The sequence below is a fragment of the Notamacropus eugenii genome, chromosome 5 (genome assembly GCF_028372415.1).
Source record: "Notamacropus eugenii isolate mMacEug1 chromosome 5, mMacEug1.pri_v2, whole genome shotgun sequence".
Lineage (NCBI taxonomy): Eukaryota > Metazoa > Chordata > Mammalia > Diprotodontia > Macropodidae > Notamacropus > Notamacropus eugenii.
In genome coordinates, this window is record NC_092876.1 from 188,233,717 (window position 1) to 188,254,200 (window position 20,484).

At 38.3% G+C, this 20,484-nt stretch overlaps 1 pseudogene; it reads right to left on the reverse strand.

The window, feature by feature from the left end:
- Positions 1 to 519: 519 nt before the first annotated feature.
- LOC140505582 (small ribosomal subunit protein eS1-like) lies at positions 520 to 19,133 on the reverse strand (annotated as a pseudogene).
- Positions 19,134 to 20,484: the final 1,351 nt, after the last annotated feature.

Sequence of the window (20,484 nt, forward strand, 5' to 3'; positions counted from 1 at the left end):
CAAGAAACTTAACTATATTTTGAAAAGAGAACAGGTAGAATTTTGTAAATGATATTCTACAGCACCTTGCACATCATCACAGTCAAAAGACATAGAAAATATAACATCCCATTGTGTTTACTATTTGTTGATTGTTTTTTCTCTTTCTTCCTTTTATTCTGAACTTAATCAATATTAAATAAGACAATCACTTCCACAACCTAAGGAGCACAGATAAAGATTGTATATGAAGCTGTGAATCTGCTTTTTAGAACAGCTTATTTTTCTTTTTAGGTATAGAGTGTATTCAACGTTATTTCAAAGCTTTCTTGTAATTATTTTTTGAAAAGCATTTGATGAAATAGAACGAAACTCTATCTTAATGAATTTCTTACAATAAGGTATCTCCATGAGAGATTTTTTTTTTTTTTGGTTTTATAACAAGTTTATTAACAGAGCAATTATACAATTTCATTGGGTAATATCAAGCCATTTATTTGTCACATTTATGAGGTTTTCTAAGCAGCAAAGATTACTGCCATTTGACTTATAAACCTTAAAAAAAAAACCCAAAACCATCACAATGATAAATTTTTATTTTTCAATCTTTAAAAGTTCTTATTTTAGACAGACTCTTGAACTGGTAGTTCATAGCCATCAGCCCTTTCTACCTTTGTGTCCGTTTCATCTCCTGAAGGTTTTCCAGAGCCACCACCTTCACCATGGAGTTCCATTAGCTTTCCCAATTCAAATTTGAGCTTCTTGAGCATCTTGACTTTTCGGACAAATACATCAATGGAGAGGGTAAATGGACTGGCAAGCCTTTTCTATGTTTTTTCCAGTGCTGTCTGGAATTAGTTAATTGACAGTTTTTTTCAAGTCATTTGTCTGCACCTCTTGGGTCATGATTTCCATCATTTTCTTAAGAATTTGATGGACCTGTTGGTGCTGGGCATAAGAGGTCTTATGAATCTGGTTGTTGCGCTTTTTGGTAAAACCAACACAAAAGAAGTGGAGCAAGTGCCCATTACTAGTTTTGACATCTACATGGGCTTCAGTCATGGTCTGCCACTTTTTGACCAAGGAGCACATCTTGTCCTGGGTAAGGTTCATTCCTTGGAAATTAGTCAAACAATTTTTACCCTGAACATCTTCAGTAATTAACTTAAACTCATGAAAAGCAACCTCATCATTCTGCAGATCAGCAAAGTTCACTTCAAAAACTGGACCCTTGAGACCATCAGAGGCAATTTTTGTTTCTTGAGTCCTTGTAACCTGTGTCTTGCCAATATTACAAATGTTGAAAATAACTGGTGCTTTTACATCATACCAATCCTTCATCGAAAATGGATCAACCACTTTCTTCTTGGCTCCTTTTTTGCCGCCTTTGGTGAGACACATATTCTTGCCCATTGCCATGATCCCGCTCTGAAAGCCAAAAACCATGAGAGATTTCTTAAAAGAAATCAATAGACATAACTTTGCTTAAAGACCCTCTCAGGTACCACATCACACCTATCAAATTGTTCAGCATGACAAAACAGGGAAATGATAAATATTGGAGAAGATGTGGAAAAACTGGAACACTAATGCTTTGTTGGTGGAGTTGTGAGCTGATCCAACCATTCTAGAGAGCAACTTGGAATTATGCCCAAAGGGCTACAAAAATGTGCAAAGCCTTTGACCCAGCAATATTGCTTGTAGGACTGTATCCCAAAGAGATCATAAAAATGGGAAAGAGTCCCACATGTACAAAAATATTAATAGCAGCTCTCTTTTTGGTGGCCAACAATTGGAAATCAAGGGGATACCCATCAACTGGGGAATGACTGAACAAGTTGTGGTATATGAATGCAATAAACTACTATTGTGCTATAAGAAATGATGAACAGGAAGACTTCAGAGAGGGCTGGAAGGACTTATGTGAACTGATGCTGAGTGAAAGGACCAGGAGAACTTTGTACACAGCAACTAACAGAGTGTGTGAGGAATTTTTCTGGTAGACTTAGTCCTTCACAACAATGCAAGGACCTAAAAAATTCCCAATGGACTCTAGAGGCAAAAGGCCTTCCACATCCAGAGAAAGTACTATGGAATTGGATCACAGAATGAAGCAGACCATTTTCTCTTGTGTTACGTTTTGTTTTGTTTTGTTTTGTTTTGTTTTATGGTTTCTCTCATTCATTTTAATTCTTCTATGCAACATGACTAAGGTGAAAAGGTATTTAATAAGAATGTATGTGTAGAACCTATATAAGATTGCATGCTGTCTCAGGGAGGGAGTGGGGAGGGAGGGGGAAAGATCTAAGATATATGGAAGTGATTGTAGAAAACTGAAAACAAATAAAATAATTTTAAAAAATAAAAATAAATTAAAAGTGCTTAGCACAATGCCTAGCACATAGTAGGCGCTATGTAAATGCTTATTCTCTTCCTCTCCCTAGTCATGCGAAACAAGGAGACATGTAAACCAAAAGTCTACCCACTGTCATGGAAGACATCCAACACAGAATCCAAACTGAAAAGGGATTCCATGTGATGGTGAAGTCCTTTTGGATCCTTATGCTTACAGATGACCTTATGCTGATTGTATCAAATCCAATAATGTTATAGAATAGTAGATAAAGCACTAACTTTGAACTGGAAGACCTGAGTTCAAGTCCCATCTCCGACATTTAATAGCTGTATGATCCTGGGCAAGTCACTTAACCTCTATCTGCTTCATTTGTAAAATGGGGATGATAATAGTACCTTTCTCTTACAGTTGTGAGGATAAAATAACATATATATATAAAGTTATATAAATGTTAGATACTATTATTGTTGAAGAATCTAATAAATGAAATCTGTAATCACTTTTAAAAGTTTGGCTTGAAGTCACAGGAATAACCAAGTGGATGAAGAATGTCTTTTGGCCAAAGTATGACATACAGGCAGATGGCCAACCCTTAGGGAAATTGGTTGGTGCTTTTAATGACCCTATGTTTCCTTCTCCAATAAAGGCCCAACTGTCTAACACCAATATTGTTCTGTTGATGGCATAACCCTCTCTGTCATGAAATAACAAAATCTAAAGAAGTAAAGGTGTGTATTATTTATAGGGCAATGGAGTAACATATGGTGAACATGTGGAGGGCACATTACAAATTAAGAATTCCTCAGGAGGAGTCATAAAAACTATCACTGAAGAGCTATGTGATCAGGAAAAAAAGAAGTTAATCATATCTCAAGACTGAAGAATAATCAATCTATCTCACTCACGGGTATATAGAACATATCAAGAAAGCTAGAGAAAGGCCTTCAGAACATTGGGTGGGTGGCCAGTGGAGATTTTGCAGGAGGAAATAGACAAGAGTCATAAGGATGGACAACACAGATGGCATCTGATCTGCATTGTTTGGAGGGATTAGAGTCTAAATTTAACCAATTATTGAAGCATATTTTAACCATATCTTGTGGGAAAACACAATTTGTCCATTAGGTATAAGCAAAGGGAAGGAGGATGAATTAAAACACATGCACTCTGGCAAAACATCTGAATTCTTTCTAAACATACTGTTAGCCCTTGAGCTCTCTGTAAATAGCTAACATTTACATATTGCTCACAAAATGCTTTATACACATTATCTCATTTGAACCTCACCATAAATCACATTATCCTCAACTTACGAAAAAGGAACTTGGATCTTGGAGGAGTTAATTGACTTACCCATGCACCCATGATCACACAGCTAGTCAGTTTTGGATATGAACCTTGAACTGAGATCTTTTTGCCTTTTAATTACAACACCTTCCATCAAGATACACTGTCTCTTAGTAAAAGTGCCTTCCTGTAAAGGTATGGGGATATCTGGTTTTTATTAGAGGCATTTTCACTCTACTTATAGGGGAAATAACTGACACTTTTTGAAGACCTTTTTTCTGGTATGTGAATGACGCTTGGGTCTCCCTCTTGGATCCTATATTTTCTCCTTCAGTAAAAAGACATTCTTGTTTTATATGGGCAAGTGCCATAATGATGTTCAAACCTAGGTAATTTAATGCTAAGCATGATGGGGTAGAAACCAAGATTCCGTAAGTGGAGTTTCAACCTAGTTATAAAATAATTTTATTAGTCTGTGGAGTACCTAAAATTTCTGCAACACGCAAACAGATGTATTTTTATAGAGAAATGACAATCCATATTAATGAATTCCAGGTTCATATTTTGGCAATATTTCTTCTTAATTTTATATTTTTGTAACTCGTAGTCTATTAGTCCACTGGGGAAAATCAACTGTATGTTTAGTATATTTAAGCAGAGGATCTTAACGTATAATATGGAACTGGTATTTTAATGGACTTTATTCTCCCCAGAGCCTAAGGCATTTACTCCCTCATAGTAAATGAAGTACTGGGAAAAATAAATTAACTCTTTCAGGACACCAGGGTACCATTTGGGATTGGTTGGGGGATATTTTGAAGGATCTGTGATCTCATTGAGGCGGATATAGATGTACCGAGACCCTCAGGAGACTTGGCCTCTTTAAAAAGTGAGAATAATAGCTATTTTAAATAAAATTATCAAGTTTTTTTTTTTACTTTTAAAATTCCTTATTTATACATTCCACTACAACTTCCATATTCTTAGAGGTTTTCTTCAATTTAAAATATTATTTTTAAGGTTACTGAGATATTTAGGCAATCCTCAAAGGTCCACGATAAAGGCAGCCATGGTGCAGAAATAGAGCTGACCTTGGAGTAGAGAGGATCTGGAATTGTGTCTCCTCTAGCCCATGCTATGTGACGCTAGGCCCATCATTTAACCTCTCAGTGATCTAGGCAACTGTCTAAGACTTCAGGTTGTAGAGAAAGTGCTGACTTATACTGGTAGAGGAAGTTGTGCATTATCAGTGAAATCAAAAATCCAGTTCCTAGCCATAGGAATACAGAGAATGTTTCATTAGAGTGTTTACCCAGAGAATTTTCTTTATTTGTTTAAAGATGAACATTTATTGAAAACTCAATTACAAAGGACATCATTTTTATTCAATAAACAAGCTAAAGAAACTAAAATTCAATGATATTCCCTTTAAAATTTTATAGTTAAATGTCAATTATATATGAATAAATGTTGTTTAAAAATACAAAGTTATCAAAGAGCTCCTTTTAATCAAATTCTCTGTTTCCCCTAAAATTCAGAATGACCTTTTTAGCCTTTTTTTTTTTGGCTAAAAAGATATCTTTCCAAATGGCCCCTCCTTAATCATTCAAAAAGGTTTGACCTAATCATCCACACAGGAAGGATCAAGAAGATGGAGAATATCTATTGCCAGGATAGGACATCTTACTTCCCTTGCCATATCAACCCCATTTTCTTTTGCCCTGGGTCTTCTTCCTCAGGTCCTTCTCTCTGATCTTTTTCTTTTGGGGGGAATGAATTCTCCAATTAAAGTTACTCTCTTTCATCTATTCTTCAGGTTTTCCCAAATTTCTCTTTCCCAATTTCAATTTCCCATCTTCACAAGTCCAAAGACCTACAAATGACCTTCACATTGTCCTTCTTCATTTTCAGGTCAAGTGTTTCTCCATTTCCAGCAACTTTTGCCGAAGCCAGAAGTCTTTCATGATATGAAACACAGTATTTTTCCTATCCAAAGCTAATGGGCATATGCAGGGACTGAATCTGTGACCTCAGCATGATAGCACTTAATCAAATTAACCAAGGTAAGCAGCTGGAATCACTGAGTGTTTGCTTTTTGAAAGAATCAAGTTTAAACCTTTTTCAAAGACCTTTTGATGAATCCTTTTCCTAGGTAACAGGACTTATATTTGAAAAGGAAAATTTTAAAATTCCTTCCTCTAAACATACCAGTATGCTCATTTGTTAAAAGCATTTTCAGGGCTGAGTATAACAATATCTCTTCCATGCTGCCTTAAGGTTTGACTCTCATAGGATTAATTTGTAAATATATGTTTCCTTTTCTTGGTAACAAAACAGGTGTTTTGCTGATGGTATGTCTAACACAAACCTTTCCCAGCCAGAACTCTAGGAAGTCAATGTCTACAAATTCCAGAAAGTTGGTCTGCTTGCAGATATACCTGAAGGAAACAGTCTTTCTGAGAATCTGAAAAACTTTAATAATCCCCTAAGGAGGTTCAAATGTATAACCCAAAGCAGTTTCTAAAAAGAGGCAGAAAATCCCCTTGAGCCCTTTTGGGGCACTCCAGTTCCTGAATTTGGACATATTTTCAAGAAGCTCAATTTCCTTACTCACTCAGGAAGGTGCTCTTTTTGATCAAAACAGCAAGAAAAGAAAAAATCCTCAAGTTGTTAATGACAGACTGAAGAATATTCTGGGAATGTTCCCATGACATTTTTCTAATTTTAATAAGACAATCTGCCTTTTTTTCTTCCCTCTTGTCCCTTTCATAATGCTAGGGCCAGAAAAATAAAGGAGAAAAAAGGAGGAGAGAAAGAGATGGCTTTTACAGGGTTTATTTTCCATTGTCACACATCTCAGCATCTCACATTTACTATCATTTTGGAGGGTTGAGGGTTTTCCTACAGAACACAGCAATATGACTATAATTATATAAAAGGGGTCTTTCTTATACTCGAATGGCTTTTGTATGACAATATGCTTCCAAACAAAAAAATAACAACAAATCATTCTCTTACGACGTTACCTTCAGGACTATCAGTCACTAGGTGGTAAGGGCCTGTAGAGCCTCAGTCTACCGGTTGTGCTGCTGTTCAGTCATTTCAGTCATGTCTGATTCTTGGACAAAGATACTGGAGTGGTTGACTATTTCCTTCAGCTCATTTTGCATATGAGGAAACTGAGGCAAACAGGGTTAAGTGACTTGCCCAGGGCAACCAGTAAGGGTCAGAGACCAGATTTGAACTCAGGAAGATGAGTCTTTTTGATTCCAAGTCCAGCACACTAGCCTCTGCACCAACCACCATAGACAGGGCTTCTTGGTTTTCTTTTCTTTTCAAATATAACTGGTTTTTTTTTTTTACAATCAATTTTTATAAACAATAGCAAAATATTAATTTTAATCTTGAGAATTTTGGGGGGAGAAAACAAGGCAATTGGGGTTGGGTGACTTGCCCAGGCTCGCACAGTTAGCAAGTGTGTCAAGTGGCTGAGGGCACATTTGAACTCAGGTCCTCCTGACCAAGGCTAGTGCTCTACTCACTGCACCACCCAGCTGCCCCTCAGCTTAAGAACTTTTAAGTTAGTGAAAAAAAGCATGGTATAATGGAAAGAGCTCTGTATTTGGAATTCAAGGACCTGTATTTGAATCACTATCCTACCTTTTACTATTTATGTGAGCTTCAGCAAATCACTTCTCTGCGTCTCAGTTTCCTCATCTGTGAAATGATGAAGAGAAGGGTATTGAACTAGGTGTTTCTGGGTTTAGAGTCAGAGAACTTGGGTTCAAGTCCCACTCTGTTACCTTCTACCTGTGTGATCCTACATCACATGTGACCTCCTTAGTTTTATCTTACTCCTTTGTTTAAAAAAAGAAAAAGAAAAAAAAGCAAGCATGGAACAGCTGGGTGCACAATGGAAAAAGCACTGAGTTTGGAATTAGGAAGACTCATCTTCCTGAGTTCAAATCCAGCCCCAGACACTAGCTGTGTGACCCTGGGCAAGTCACTTAACCCTGTTTGCCTCAGTTTCCTCATCTGTAAAGAGGAAACGGAGAAGGAAATGGCAAACCAGCCTAGTATCTTTGCCAAGAAAACCCCAAATGGGGTCATAAAGAGTTAGACACAACTGAACAACAAAAGGAAGGCACTGAACTTAGATGACTTTTGCAATCTCTTCTAGCTCTAAATTGTAATTCTACAAACTTAAGACTAAGGTAGATGGCACACAAGCAAATTCACCTATTCTCCCATTATTATTTAACAACTACTTCAGTAGTGCAAGGCAACAGAAACATCTCCTTACACGATCTCAACACAGTAGAATGTGGCCAAAGATGAAATTGAGCAAGGGTGGGTTATTATTAACTTCTGTACTTTGGTTGTAAAAAATCAACTACACAAACACAAGTTTGGGGAGAAATGTCTAGAAAGCAGTTACTGCGTTAAAAAAAATAACCATAGTTTTAGTGAACCATAAATAAGTTCATTACGAACCACTAATGTGTGGTGACAGCCAAAAGAGTTAATGACATTGTCAGGTGTATTAACAGAAGTATCTAGCTTCCAATACAAGGGAAGGGATGGATCCATGTGCTCTGCCATAGTCAGACTAAATCTAAAGTTTTGCAAAATGATATAGCATAATAGGCTGGGGTTTTTTTTTGTTTTTTTTTTTTTTGCTCCATGGTATTAGTAAGCTGGAGTGCATTCAGGGGAAATTAATCAGAATGGTGAGGAGACTGGAAACCATTCCAAAGGAAAATTAGTTGGAGAAACCAGAGATGTTTGATCTATAGGAGAGAAGAATTAAATTAGGCTCAAGCTATTTTACTTGATCCAGGAGGGGAAACTTAGAACCAAAGTACAGAGATTAGAAAGAGGCATAATTTGAGTTAGTATCATGAAAATGTTACTTAGAATTTTTACTATCCCAAATAGAATGGGCTACCTTGGAAAGTAGTAAACTCAATGTCAATTGAGGTATTTAAGCAGATCTCGGATAATATGATTATTAGGCTTGATTTATTACTAGATTTGATTCAGGATTTAGGTTGGGATCTGATCCTTGAGATTTTTTCTAATTCAAAGAATGTATAGGTCTCTTAACTAGTTTAGAAGCCTGTCCTTATATGAGGTCTTTCTGACCTCACTGGCAATAAAACCCTTCATTCTTTTAAATTTTATTCTTAAAATTCACTTTTCCTGAGGAAACTCATTTTTAGTCCATCAATACAGGCTAAATATAAAATATAATGTGGGCTAAATATAAAAATAAAAAACCTAAAAAGATCAATATGCTTTACTCAAATATTCTAACTTGGGCCCTGTGTCATCCTAATCATAGTCAGAGTAGGAGGTCTGAGGTATGCTGAAGAGCTTGTCTACCTGAAAATTTCTTCCCAGGCCTTCCACTCCTTTGAAAAGTCTGGGTATGAAATGAAGGTCAACAGGACAATAGAAGATGTGGTAGCAGTTTTAAGTGAAGGCTAGAAGATGGATGATATTAGAAAGAGATTAGATAACTGAAGGAGCAGGGTCCTGGAAGATGTTATAGGGAATGGGGAACAAATAGAGGTGGTACCCTTTCTTTGTCTGAAATAGGAAGAAAAAGAGAAGCATAGGTGAAGAGATACTATGCTAAGGTGTAGAAGATGAAAAACAAGAGAGCTTATTCCTGATGGCCTTGATTTTTAAAAATACAATATGAAGTGATCACCTGAGAGAGTGGAGATAAAGGAAAGATGGGAGAGTTGGGGATGGTGGAGAAGATTTGAGTTAACCATTCTGAGAGTACACTACGAAACCTATGATAAGTGAAAAAATAGAAATTATTGAATAGTATTGAATACAGATGAAGCTAGATAACATGAATTTGTTGTGAAACAGATCAGCAAATACCTGATTTTTCCCAACACTGTAGCCACTGTAACCTGTAGGAACAGGGAAAGCAGATGGTAGATAGTGCTGTTTGGTGACTCAGGGGTAACCAAGACAGCTATTTATCAGCCTGATAACAACAATAGAGATGTCTGTTGTCTTCCTGAGACATGAATCCAAGACATAACATGCAACTTCTCAAGACTTGTCAAAACAGATGACTGCTACCCACTTCTGGCAGTATGTGTGGGCATAAGTGATACTGCCAAAAGGAACCTAGAAAATATTGCCAAAGATGGCAAAGTCTTAGGGAAAAAATTAAATACCATGGGCAAAGGTTTTTGTTTTTGTCACTGTTGTCCATTGACAAGTGATACAGGAAAGAGAAACATTCATTTGGGAAGGGAAGAGCAGGTTAAGAAGATGGTGTCTGAGAATGTAATCTAGCTTTCCAGACCAGCTTTTAAAATGTGAGAATGCACATAACAAAGGCTGGTGAGAATGCATTAGTCTACTCCCTTTCAAATCTAATCAATCAACACCCTTCACTAAGTGCATACTCAGTCAGCTATTGTGCTAGTTATTAGGGATAGAAGTACAAAGAATGAAGCTCCCCACGCACAAAGAGCATATATTCTAATAGGGGAGGCAGGAGATACCCCTAAAATACAGTACAAATATAAAGTTAATACACAGAAATATATACCAAATAGTTAAAGGTAAAGTGCTTTGGGAGGGAGGAAGAGTTCTACCGGGTGTGTGTGTGTGTGTGTGTGTGTGTGTGTGTGTGTGTGTGTGTGTGTGTGTGTGTGTGTGTGTGTGTGTGTGTGTGTCTGTGTGTGTGTGTGTGTGTGTGTGTCTGTGTCTGTGTCTGTGTCTGTGTCTGTGTCTGTGTCTGTGTCTGTGTCTGTGTGTGTGCCAGATAAGGAAAGGCTGCAGACAGAGGATACTGCTCAACTACTACTTCAAGGAAGAGAGAGGGACTCTGTGAAGGGGAGGTAAGGAGGCACAGGGAGTGCCTCGTGCAAAGTCACTGAGAAGGGCTGTAAATTTCAAAAGAATAGTGGAGAGAGAAAACTGCTTTTGTACGAAGTCTGTCCTCTACATATAGCAAAGGGATGGTATTGTGTGGCTCTAGGGGATACAAAATAGACTTTGTTACCCTGCTCTCCATCTATGCATTCTCCAAAGAAAGATTTTATTTCCTCCAGGAGGGGAAGCAGTTGGTTGAGTCCACAAGATTAGCCACTCTGCTCTCTTCCAGGGCCCTGGGCTAGAATTACATTTACCTAGCCCCTTAAATATTATTAGTTCAGGAGAAGTAGTTTCTAGGTTTAAGCTAAACTTTGGATTGCTGTTCATTAATGGTGAAAGGTCTATATCACAAGCATTATATCCAAGGCTTAACTGTGTTCTCACCTTTTCACCACAAATCAATTCTACAATGAACACAGAGGAAGTAGCAAAGATACCCATTTATCCAAGTCAATAGCAAAACAGAAATCAGAGAAAGCCTTTATTACATACTCCCATTGGGAAAGAGGTAATAACTCAACCAAGAGAGAATGCCCCAGCTCTCACCCAAGTAGAAACTCCCTAAAATCTCTAGTGTAGCAAGCTAGGGACAGGGACATAATGAAGACTCCTAGCTCCTTTCATGTTGGTTCTTTCCCAGAGTCTTTTCTCTCTTCAACAACCTGAAGTGGGGCTGGCATCGTCCACCTTCTCTCTTGAGGCTGGAAGTCAGAAGAGCTCAAAGCAATTGCAAAGCCTAAAGAGATTCTGAAGAACCTCAAGAGACCTGAAAAGAAGGTACAGAGACTGAAAAGACCAGAGCTCTCCTCTCCCTCGTATGAGACATTAATCCCCACCAATTAGAAAAAAGTCACATACCAATGAGCTTTGGGGGTTGATTTACGTAAAATAAGAATGATCACATGGATTGTCTAAATGTATCACTTGGTTTGTGGGTATCATAATAACATATGATATGGACTATATGGCCTTCCTCTGAAGAGAGGAGATCATTCAAGCATAGTGTCTGCAATACCAGCAGCATGCTAACTAAGATAGGGGTGGGGATGAGGGTGTAGAGAAGATTGTAATCCTAGGTCCTTTGCCTCTGAATATGATATTTCAAGCCTTCTGCTCCTTTATAAGACTAGCTGCTAAATCTTGTGCAAGCCTGACTGTGGCTCCGTGGTAGCTGATGATTTCTTTCTCATTGCTTTTGGTATTTTCACTTTGACTTGGGATCTCTGGAATTTAACTATAATATTCTTGAGAGTTTTCATTTTGGGATCTCTTTCAGCAGGTGATAGGTGGATTCTTTCTATTTTGCCTTTTGGTTCTAAGATTTCTGGAAAGTTTTTCTTTATAATTTCTTGAAATATGATGTGTAGGCTTTTTTGTAGCACTGTTTTCAGGTAGTCCAATAAATCTTAAATGATCTCTCCTTGATCTATTTATCAGATCAATTGTTTTTCTAATGATATATTTAATGTTTTCTTCTATTTTTTTTACTTTGTTTTATTGTTTCTTGATGTCTCATGGAGTCAGTTTTCACTTGAACAGTTCTAATTTTTAAGGAATTATTTTCTTTAGTGACTATTTTTGCCTTATTATTTGGCCAGTTCTGGTTTTTAATGGAGAAGTTCATCAGTATTGTATGTCAGTTTCATGATGGCATATTCATCTGGGTTCTGGATAGCGGATGATGCTCTTGTGTCTTCCCAGTCACCAATGGAGTGAAAGAGGGTTGTGTGCTTGCTCCCATGCTTTTTAGCATGATGTTTTCAGCCATATTGTCAAATGCTTTCAATGAGGATGAACACGGCATCAAGGTCAACTACCATCCTGATGGTAAATTCTTCAATTTGAAAAGGTTACAAGCCAAGACCAAAGTGGAAGGAGTGTTGGTGCATGCTTTTCTGTTTGCAGATGATTGTGCACTCAGTGAAGCCTCTGAAACTGAGATGCACCAAAGTATGGATCAATTCTCTGCTGCTTGTGCTAATTTTGGCCTAATAATTAACACCAAGAAAACACAGGTGCTACATCAGCCCCCACCACACCATCCAGGCATGGAACCATCAGTTACAACAAATGGAGAAGTTTTGAATGCTGTGGATAAGTTCACTTGCCTTGGTGTACTTTCCAGGGATGTACACACTGACCATGAGATTGATGCATGCATTACCAGAGCTATCTCAGTATTTGGGAGGCTCTAAAGAAAAGTTTGGGAGAGAAGGGGTATTAGAGTGACTACCAAACTGAAGGTCTACAGAGCTGCTGTGCTGACCTCGTTGTTGTGTGCCTGTGAAACATGGACACTCTACCAGCACCATGCCAGGAAACTGAATTGTTTCCATTTGAACTGTCTTAGGAAGATTCTGAGGATCACCTGGCAGGATAAGGTACCAGACACTGAAGTCCTTGCTTGAGCTGAACTGCTAAGCATTCAAACTGTGCTTCAGAGAGTGCAACTCCAATGGGCTGGTCACATTGTTCAAATGCAAAATGTACGCTTGCCAAAAAGACTATTTTAAGGAGAACTCACATGGGACAGGCAATCACATGGTGGTCAGCAGTAGCGATATAAGGACACTCTCAAGGTCTCTCTCAAGAACTTCGGATTTGACTGTGCAGCATGGAAGACACTGGCACAGGACCGCTTAGCATATGGCTTGCCCACATCAGAAAGGGTGCTGTGCTCTATGAACAAAGCAGAACTGAGACAGCATAAAGTAAATGTAGGATGTGCAAATTTGGAGTATCCACCTCAAATATTCACACAGACTATCTGTGCCCAACCTGTGATACAGCATTCTGACCTCATATTGCTCTGATCAGCCACAGTCAGACACACTGAAACTTCACTTTATCATGGTAATATCATTTTGGTCCTCTTCGAGAATGAAGGATAACAACTAATTTTCTTTTTATAATTTTTTTTACATATCTCAAATCTTTTCCCAATTTTCCCTCTAGCACTCTTACTTGATTCTTTAAATAGATTTTTTTGCACTTTTCTTATCTCTTTCTTTAGATCTTCTAGGAATTCTTTTGGACTTGTTTCTAATATTCTTTTTTTTTCTTCAAGGTTTTACTTGTAAATATTTTCAGGTTGTCTTCTGAATTTGTGATTTGAGTTTTCCTGTCACCATAATAGCTTTTTATGGTCAGGTTCTTTTTTTTTTTTTTTTTTTTTTTTGTCATTTGTTCATTTTTCCAGCCTACTTCTTGACTTTGAACTTTACATTAGATTTGGTCTCTGTTTACCTCTGGCAGCAAGAGGGTACTGACTGTCCTGAGTTTCAGATTTTTTTATGTCCTGCTTTTTTAACAGTGAGTTCTCTTGGCCTGTAAGTGCTTTCAAGATATTGTGAAATAGTAGAGAAGTATGGTTACTTCTGTCTTGGTCTGTGCTCCATTCCTTACCCAGGTAGGTCCTCTGCTTCCTCATGACCACAATTCCTCTCTGCCTTGGAACTGTGGCCTGGAACTGGGTTATAAGCATTGACATTGCCAATAGCACCAGATCTTACTTCCAGTGCTAGCACAGGGGTCCCCTGCAATCTCACTGTCTCTGGGTGCTGAGTATTTCTGGTGCCACACCTGCAGCTGTTACCACAGTCTGCAAGGTCCACAATCGGTGTCCCTTCCCCTGCTGCTCCAGGCCAGCCCTCACCCCATGCTATAGACATTTCTTTCTGTTCTTCTATACTGTTGTGGGCAGGAATTCAATTTGACACATTTTTTAAAATGTTGTTTGGAGGGGAATGTTGAGAGAGCTCAGCATTACCCCATCATCTTGGTTCCAACCTCCAAAATAGTACTTTTAATGATGCAATGTCAACTTGGCAGAGGAACCCAGTAGAAGGTTTTGGTATTCTGTGCTTGTCTTTCTACTGCTGAACATTTTTATCTTGGATAAAGGCCTAGGTAAATCATTTGTCAAATTTATGGATGTCAAAGAGCCTAAAGGGAAAGCTAATATGCTGAATAACAGAGTCAGGATCCAAAAGGATCTTGCTTGGCTAGAGCACGGGGCTGAAACTAACAAGATGAAATCTGATAAATGTAAAGTATTCCACCTGGGCTCAAAAATTCCACTTTGCATGTTCAGGATGAAGGGGGATGGTCAGGTAGGAGTTTGCCTGACCACAACCTGGGGATTTAAACAAACTGCAAACTCAATATGAGCTAGCAATGTGATGTGACAGCTAAAAAAATAATCTAATTTGATTTTGGATTACATTAATAGTGCAATATTAACTACATTATCAATTATATTATCAACTATAATTATCATTATGTTATCACTGCAATAATCATTAACTAATCATATTAACCTTCCAGAAATAAAATGTTGTGCTCTGCCCTAACCAGACTGCCTCTGGAGAATTATATTCAGGTCTGTGCATCAAAGAGCGGCAGCTGGGTGGCACAGGGGATAGAGTTCGGGGCCTGGAGTCAGGAAGACTCATCTTCCTAAGTTCAAATCTGCACTCAGACTCTTACTAGCTGTGTGGTCCTGGACAAGTCATGTAACCTTGTTTGCCTCAGTTTCCTCATTTGTAAAGTGAGCCAGAGAAGAAAATGGCAAATACTCAAATAACTTTGCCAAGAAAACCCCAAAAGGGGTCATGAAGAGCCAGACACAGCTGAAATGATTGAACAACAACTGTGTATTGCAGTATAGGAAGGACATTCATAAACCATATGGCATCCAGAGGAGGGATAGTCAGGATGATGAAGTACTTTGATATAATATATTGGTATAATTGATATATATACATATATGTTGATATAATATTAAATGAGAACTGAGTGAAGGGCAATGTTCAAATCTAGAGGAGAAGACTCAGTGGAGACATGATAGCTATGTTTGGGTATTTGAAGAGCTATGGGAAAAGATTGTACTTTGTTTTCTTCAGAAGGCAAAACCAGGATCACTAGGTAGAACTTGTAAAGAGGCAGATTTAGGCTGAATGTCAGGAAAAACATTTTAACAATCAGAACTGTACAAAAGTGGAATGGGCTACTCAACAGGAAGGAAATAAGCATTTGTAAGTAACTACTACGTGTCAGTCACTGTGCTGAGTGCTTTACAGGAATTATCTCACTTTACCCTTACAACAACCCTAGGAAGTCGGTGCTATTATTGTTCACGTTTTATAGACAAACTGAGACAGACAGAGGTTAAGTAACTTGTCAGAGTTACACAGCTAGGACGCATCTGAGGTTGGATTTTAATTCAGATCCTCCTGACTTCAAACCTTTTCCACTGTTCTAGCTAGTGGTGGTTTCCTACTCCTTGAAAGTCATCAAGCAGAGATTGAATAACCACTTGTCAGGTATGAATTTCCTTTCAAATATGGCTATGAGATCCCTTCCAACTCCAAAAAAAATCGTGATTCTGCAGTTAGGATAATTCAGAGCTGACTTTTAAGGAGTAAGGCAGTATTGGGTGTTGCTGGAAACAGTTTTTAAAAGTTTGACAGTGATACTCAAGTTGGACAGGAAAGATTTAAGAGTACCCATCAGGGAGTTAACAAATTTCCCCTATTGAAATGTAAACCTACTCCTAGGTAAACTTAATACAAGACATAAGATCCCATGATTGTGTATAGCAAGGATTAATTTACATGATAAGATAGCTAACACTTAGAAAAGAACAGAGCCTTGAAAGAAACCCATCAATAGATTCTGATAAGCATTAGGGGTTGAGAAACTTCCCAGTTGGGCAAAGCCTTTTAACTGCTATCATCAACAAAGGACAAATCAACAAAACAAGATATCGTTTTGCCCAAGTTTCAAAACCTTGAATGTTTTCCTTTCTATTGTTGTTGGTTAGAGTGCCCTCGTGTGTCTCTTTGTCTAAATATCCTTGGAAATCTTTTGAAGGGCCCATCCTTAAGCCAAAGAATATAAAAGCTAGAATCCTCATTTTATAGAGAAAGCAAATGAAGTCCAGAGAGGAGAAATGACTTGCCCTAAATTAAGCAACCTCACTAGGTCTCTCTCTTATTGGACAAGGTCACAGTTGGCAAGAAAGGCAGCGTCTATTTTCTTTGTGGTCTTAAAGATGCTTTCATTTGTTACTGTGATTAAAGATCACTTTCAGATACAACACTGACTCTAAATATGCACACACGTATAATGACAATCAAATTCTCAGCCAACAGTGCTGATTTTTAATAGCTGCATCAATAACATTTATAGCTATCCATCCATCCATCCATCCATCCATCCATCCATCCATCCACCCATCCATCCATCCATCTATCTCAGCGTCATGAGGAAGCTCTAAGAAGTGGAATGAGGAAGGATCTCTAGTTGTTCTAGGTTGTCGTGCGACAAAGGAGACCCATGAAGAGAGAACAGCATAAATGTAGCAGTTGCCTGGCGGGGTTAGAAAGGAGCACCAAAATGGGAGTTTGGGGTGAAGAGGAACCAAATAAAAATGTCTGTTTCATAATTCTAAAAAAGTACACCTCTGTTTCTGCCTTATCTCAAAATAAGAAGTTAATATGCAAACATGGTCAACCAATTTAATTTGCAAACAGCTGCATGGTATAAAATCACCAGGTGTAGACGATAGGATGAAACTTAAACAGTCTTTGTCAATATGAGTATAGCTTGAAAAACTAATCTAATATGATTCTCTGTACTGGAGACTTTATTTTGGAAAGTTGGCCAAATACAGCTAACGTGAAAGTCACTAGGAGGTAATGACCTTTATTTTGGGACCTCAGAAAATTCTGACAAATATAACTGGAAAAAGATAAAGAAAGGGAACTGGCCTCCTGGGATGGCAGGTAAATGACATATTTTAAAAATACATGACATACTTTGAAGGAGTTCTTTTTAAAAGGCCCAGGACTTGTGAAGACATGTGCCATTATCATAATTTTTTCAACCCATTACACCCTTCTAACTTATCTCAATTTAGGTTACCTCAGTTCTGTTAAGTGCAAAAAGATTAAGATTGCCCAGAGTGAGTCAACTCTGTCCCCTTTCATCTATTTCTCAAAGCACTTTGCTCTATGCCTCCAAAGGGGAGCTTTTTGCCTCGTTTCAGGGAACCAAACCTCCATACCACATCTCATGGCTGCCCTACATACCTACCACCAGAAACTCTGACTCCAACCAGCACTGATAGGTGAACTTTTTGCCTTATCTGGCCCAGAAACAGGCCTATTTTGTCTACTCTCCTCACGATGTTCCCCAACTCCAGCACCCTCTCTACCTGCTTTCCAGTATCCCTTTGTCTGTTGTCTGCATTATTTACCTATACCTCAGTCAATAAGTATTTATCAAGAACCTACAACGTGCCAGATACTTGCTAAGCTCTGAAGATACAAAAAGAAGCAAAAGGCATCCCTGCCCTTAAGGAGCTCACAACGTAATGGAAAAGACAACAAGCAAACCCTTATAAACAAGCTATATACAGGATAAATACCAGTAGTGAGCATTTAATGGTGAGATTAAAACCCAAGTCTCCAGACTGCAAGTTCCTGGCTCTTTTCAAGGCATTGAAGCATCCCACATGATAAGACAATTAATGTTTGTTTTTTTCTATTAAGTTGAATTCTACTCATTGTCTGCCAAGTCTCAGCTTTCAATGACTCCCACCAATTTACCACCTTCTTTCCTACACATGGGTTGCTGAATGAAGGTGGAGAAAATTATGAAACCATTCCGAGTCTACTACAGATTCATGTTACACAACATCAACTGGACTCTCATTGCTGCTAGGCAATTCTATTACACCTGCCTCACCAACTTGCTATCTCACGCTCCCCTGTGGTTCTTCTACACCTTTTCTTCCCTCTTCAGTTCTTTCATGGCTTCCTTTCTTGTCTCAGTTGAGATCCTTGCCTCAAATTTTACAGAAAAAAAGAAAACTTAGGCCATTAGCCTCTTCTCCCTCTTCCCTATCTACTATCACTCAACTCAGGTGCCTTCTGCCACTATCTCCTCCTTCACTCTTATTTCATATGACAAAGTAGCCTTATTCCTTATTAAAGTTGACTTCTACTTGTTCAAGGACCTCATTTCATCCTGTCACCTCTAAAAGACTGCCCCCTCTGTCATCACTTATTTTTAGTCTCTTCCAGTCAAATGGCTCATTCCCTACTGCCTACAAACAGGCCCATCCCATGTTTTTTTATCCTGATAAAGCCTTCTTTTCATCTTTCCATCCCTGCTAACTCTCATTTCATATCTCTTCTGTCCTTCGTATCTAAACTCCTCAAGAAGGCCACTTACAATAGGTTCTTCTACTTCCTCTCCTCTTACTCTGTTCTTAACCCTTTATTATCCAGCTTCTGATCTTGTTTTTCCACTGACATTGCTCTCTCCAAACTTACCAATGAGTTCTTAGTTGCCTGGTTACATGGCCTTTTCTCAGTCCTCATTCTCCCCACCCTCTCTGTGGCCTTTGACATTTGTTGATCCCCCCCCTCTTTTCTCTTAAGTTTTTGGGACACCACTCTCTTTGTTCTCCTACCTACCTGACCCCTGGTTCTCCTCCTACCTTTCTGATAACTCCTTTTCTGTCTTTGTTGGATCCTCATTCTGATCTGGTTTCTCTTAGGATTCTGTCCTGGGTCCTCCTTTCTTCTCCTTCTACAATTCTTCACTTGATGATCTCATAAGCTCCCACAGATTTAATTACCATCTCCATACTGATGACTTCCATATCTATCTATCCTGTCCTAACCTCTCTGCTGACCTCTAGTCTCACATCACCAACTTCCTTTCTGACATCTCAAACTGGATATCCAATAGGCATCTTTTTTTTTTTTTTTTTTTTTGTTAGGGTAAGAGCTCCTTAAAGGCAGAATCTTTTTCTCAGGCTCCCTAGCAGAAAGCCTTGTGACATAATACTGAGACATACTTACTGAGTTGAATTTAATATAGACATGTCACGAGACATGTCACAAGAGGCAATGTAATGTTTTATTTATTTTTTTGGCAGTTTTAAAATTTTTTCTTTATTTTCATTTTTAACACAATTCATATCACATGAAACAATTCCAACTTTTGGTCAGGTGATACTTCTTTTAAAGCATTTACAATATAGACCACAAATGAATTTTTTTTTAACATTAACCAACTGAGACACAAATAGTAACTATGTACGCTAACTTCACATTGTCTCCACACTATTACTAAGAACCAGTAGACATCTTAAACTAAACATGTCCAAAACAGAACTCATTATCTTTCCCCCTAAAACCTCTTCCCCTCCTACTTTTATGATTACTGTAGACAGCAATACTACCCTCCCAGTCCCTCAAGCTCACCATCTAGAAATCATCCTGGACATCTCATTATCTCTACCCCTCCCTTCCTTTCCCCCCTACATTCCCCATATCCAATCTTTTGCCAAGGCCTGTCAATTTCACCTTTGCAACATCTTTCACATATACCCCCTTCTCTCCCCTGACACTACCACCCCTCTGTTATAGGTCCTTATCACTATATACCTGAATTATTATTTTTTAAAAATTTATTTATTTTTAGTTTACAACATTCAGTTCCACAAGCTTTGAGTTCCAAATTTTCTCCCCTTCCCTTCCTTCCTCCCTCCCCAAGATGACACGCAATCTGATATAGGCTCTACATCTGCATTCACATTAAACACATTTTCACATTAGTCATGTTGCAAAGAAGAATTATAACCAATGGAACGAGACACAATAAAGAAGAAACAAAACAAAAATGAGAGAATAAATAGTCTGCTTCCATCTGCATTCAGACTCCATAATTCTTTCTCGGGATGTGGACGGCATTTTCCATCATGAACCTTTTGGAGTTATCTAGAATCTTGCATTGCTGAAAAGAGCCAAGTCTATCAAAGTTAGTCATCACACAATGTGGCTGTAACTGTGTACAATGTTTTCCTGGTTCTGCTCCCCTCACTCAGTATCAGTTCATATGCATCTTTTTAGGTTTTTCTGAAGTCAGCCTGC